The following is a 4,568-nucleotide window of genomic DNA, read 5'->3' as shown; positions in this document are numbered from 1 at the left end:
TCCTTGTCTCAGGATCTGCTTCTCAGGAAATCCAAACTAAGACAAGCAGTAATGGGCATAGAGGAAAAGTTGACTGGTTGACTACATTTGGAAAACAGCTTATTTTTACATCTTTTACAAAAACATACAATTGTTAGAACATGATGCCAGAAACCTTTCCAGGGTCCTGGACAAGAGGCTCTATAAATGAATGTGTGTGTGTGTTTTCATGAGAAAACATGAGATTTGAGATTTCATGAGATTTGACCTTTTATACAATACTTAACACTGGTTAAATAGCCTTGGTGAGTTGGTTGTCTTTATCTTTGATGCTAAAATTTGAAGTTTAGCGTAGCTGGCAATTGGAAAGAGAAAATTGATGTGAGGCAGCGGAGAGCAAGGGCAAGCTAGAATTCATGAAGAAGAGCTGGGACTGTAAGAATGAACTAGAACCTGTGTCAGTTTTCAGTAGTACCCTTTGTCTAAAATGGCGCAGGGCCGAATGAATGGCCCAAGGATTGAAGATGTTCAAGAAAGATCCAGGAGAAGGTGGAGAGCCTGCCAGCCTGGTTGCTGCCCTCCGCCAACAAAGGGAGCCAGCAGATAATTGACAGTTTGCTTGAGCTACAAATGGACCTTGATCCCACCATTTGAATGTTAGAAACAATATGGTTCCTGCTTCACTTCTACGTTCTAAATCTCATTCAAATAGTTCTCTCTAATATGGCTTACCTTAACCGGAAACATTTCTGTAGGGAAATTATTTCTGGGAAACATAGTTCAGCTTAGCTGTATTTTCCTTCCAGGCAAAATGAACAGTCAGGTACCATGCTTAAAGTCCTGTCCACGAGGAGGATTTCCCTTTACCTCTGTCCATCAAGGCCAACTTGGCATAGGGCTGTAGCGTTCCAAGTGCCCACTTATAGGATGTGCCTGCATTTATTAAGCAGAACCATCTTCAAACTAAGCCTGAGTTTTTTTCTTCCTTAAGAGCTGCTCACAAAGGACTGCCTTCCTTCCTACACATTAGGCCATAGGTATGGGTTGAGACAGTGAAGGCAGTTAGTAGGAGTGGGAGACATGGGCATCTAGGCTACTTCCTCAGGCAACTGGCTTGTGCCTCCAAGACTTGCTTGAGTCTACTTTCTGATCCTGGAATGCTGATACTGTGCATGCCTAACTTTGTGGGCTTGGTGAGTCAGACAGTATCGACTTCATGATGGGTGCCTCAGGTCACATGGTAACTTGGTGGCCCATGGTCAGATGTTCTGTTTCTACTAAGGTCAAATAGAAAGTCAAAAAGCCAAAAGCTATTTCTGAAAAGGAGAATAGTTATCTTCATAGGATGGCATGGCTCTGTTGTGACTCGCTAATAGTGCTCTGCCACAGGCTCCATTCAACATCCCTATCCACCACTGACACTTTAAGCTCTTTATGCACGACCTCACAAGATTGCAGCTTTTGCTCCTTGTTACTGTTAATTTTATTTAGTTCTAGGGGAAGGATATATAATCACTAAACTCTTGGTGTATGAATGTTTGCTATGGACCCTGTGGTAAGAAGAATAGTGCTGGGGATCCCTGGGTGGCACAGTGGTTTGGCACCTGCCTTTGGCCCAGGGTGCGATCCTGGAGACCCGGGATCGAATCCCATGTCGGGCTCCCTGCATGGAGCCTGCTTCTCCCTCTGCCTGTGTCTCTGCCTCTCTCTTTCTCTCCGTGTGACTATCATAAATAAATTAAAAAAAAAAGAAGAAGAAGAATAGTGCTTCTCATCCAGGGTTGTCCAAATCCTAACTCCTACACGTGTGAATAGGTCAGCTTTCAAGGCATAAGGGGCTTTGCAGATGTGAATAAGTTAAGTGCTTTGAGATGGGGAGATTATCCTGTTTTATCCAGGTGGACTCCATGTAAAGATGAAAGTTCTTTTACTTTTTTAAAAAGATTTATTTATTTGAGAGGGAGAGCAAGCAAGGGGAGGGGAAGATGGTGAGGGAGAAGGAGAGAAGCAGATTCTGTGCAGAGCTCTATGTGGGGCTCAATCCCATGATCCTGAGGTCATAACTTGAGCTGTAATCGGATGGTTAATGGACTGAGCCATCCAGGGGTCCCCATAAAAATTCTTTTAAGAGAAAAATGGAGTCAGTACACAGAGAGGAGGAGATGGATGCGACAACAGAGGTAGAGGTTGGAGTGATACAAGGAAGGAACCTGGAACTAAGAATGTAGGTGGCCTCTAGTAGTTGGAAATCCAAGGAAACGAATTCTGTCCTAGTGCCTCCAAAAGAAATGCAACCCTCCTGAAACCTTGATTTTCAGACTGCTGACCTTCAGAACTATAAGATACAAATCTACATTGTTCAAAGCCATCAAGTTTGCAGCAGTATGTCCCAGTGACAACAGGAAAGTCTGATGTGAAACTGGACCCAAGAGGAAATGAAGTGTCTGAGTAGAGTCCTCTCCCTCTATGTGCATTCCTCCTCCCCTCCCCAGTATCCATCATTCTCCGCAAGACTGGCTCCAGGCCAACTTACAAAGGATGCAGGGCGGGTCATCATTGCAAGACTTACTTTTCTCCCTTCTTCTGTGCCCTGTGTCCTTAAGTAAACTGCTGGCTACTAGAGGTCCCTGCCTAGTGGCCCCTTGGTCACATCATTTTTTTTTTCAGCAAGCCTTTTTATTTTTAATTCTTTTTTTTTTTTTTTTTTTTTGCTTAGGATTTGAACTCTAGTGGGAAAATGATAAGTTGTTGATGAAGCAGTGACTTATATTTTCAAATATATTTGAAACACATATTTTCATATGTGTTTTTCACAGACTGTCTTAGCCACATAAAGAATTACTTTAGGGTGGCCCAGGTGACTCAGTGGTTTAGTGCTGCCTTCAGCCCAGGGTCTGATCCTGGAGACCTGGGATCGAGTCCCACGTTGGGCTCCCTACATGGATCCTGCTTCTCTCTCTGCCTCTCTCTCTCTCTCTCATTAATAAATAAATAAAATATTTTAAAAAATAAGAATTACTTTATTGGTAGAGATTTCAGTATTGTGGCAGGCTAATCCTAGAAATTTTGGAACCTCTCAAACTGCATCAGGTAAATGCCAGTCTGTGTGCAGGGCATTTTCTGACTCTTTATTGTTTATCCCTGATGTCCATCAATGAATGTTTACTGTTGTTGGGTCCAGCAAATCATAAAATCTTCAAAGGTTTCTGTTGTTTAAGTACAAACTTGTGTTAGGGCTATGATTTAGAATCCACCACCCAGTGAAATAACTAAGTTCTCTTCCCTAGTTTGTTTGAAGTCCTGTAGATGTGAGAGTGACACATTTTCTGCTGCTCCATCCTCCGTATCACTCAAAATGTGTTGCTGGTCTCTTGGGGACTGGATAGCCTAGGTAAGTAGAGTTTGTGTTAGTGGCTCTATAAGGACTGTGAGTCAATGCAGGAATGGGCAAGATGTACTTCCATCTTTCTAGCCAAGGGATTCTAATTGAAATAGGACACACAAAAAAGATACTTTTCTTTGTACTTTTTTTTAGTCCAGTTTTATTGAGATACAATGACACAGAACATTTCATGAGTTTAAAGTATACAGTGTGTTGCTTTAATACTCTTTCATACTGCAAAATGATTACCACCATAGTATTAGCTGACACCTCCATCATGTCACGTAATTACTTTTTTTTTTTTTTTTTTGTGGCAAGGAAAAATAAAATGCAATCACTTAGGAACTTTTAAGCATACAATACAGTATTATTAGCTTTAATAAAATACATACATTAGATCCTCAGATCTTAGTTATCTCACAATTAGAAGTTTATAGTTAAAGAGATACTTTTAAATTGCCATGGTCAAAATGTACCATCTCATACCCTGACAGTCTTGACAGTGCTGTTCCTTGGATAAAGTCTTCTCTTTGACTATTAAAACAAACTGTGTCTGTTTTCCGAGCTTCTAGCCTCCAGTCTTGCAACCTTCCCATCTCTCCATCTCTATCCCTTGTGATACCCCTTCACTTAAAAAGTGGAATGAATATACTTCCCCAACATTTGAATCTGGCCTGGCCTGGTGATTTGCCTTGACCAACAGAAGAAAGCAGCAGAAGGCGATGGAGGGCCGATTCTGAGCCTAAGCATCCACTTGTTCTTCTGGAATCCTCTTTAGCTGCCAAGTAAACAGTTATGGGGCAGAGCCTGCTAGAGGATGAGAGACCACCTGGAAGAGACGAGCCATCTGAGCTGAGGCCATGCTAGACTAGCAAGCCTCCAGCTGACCCAGCAGCTGACCGTAGATGTCTAAGTGAGCCCAGCTGAGACCTGAAGAACTGCCAAACCGAAGTCAGCTTAATTGCCCACCTGCAGAGTTTTGAACTAAAAAAATTATTGTTTCAGTCACTTTGTCTTGGAGTGGTTTGTTATGCAGCCAAAGCTTACTTATTTGTCATCAAGGTTGGAAGCATTTTGAAGTTAGGAGTTATATCCACATCTGAATTATCATACTTAGCACATAAAAGGAGAGAAAAAGCAGAAGATGAAGCATATATTGAAGAGAAGAGATATGAAAGAAGGAATATATAATCAGGCTGCTATTACT

Source organism: Vulpes vulpes, chromosome 14, assembly GCF_048418805.1.
Source record: "Vulpes vulpes isolate BD-2025 chromosome 14, VulVul3, whole genome shotgun sequence".
Lineage (NCBI taxonomy): Eukaryota > Metazoa > Chordata > Mammalia > Carnivora > Canidae > Vulpes > Vulpes vulpes.
The sequence above is the reverse complement of the archived record's forward strand: the minus strand, read 5'-3'. Positions refer to the sequence as shown.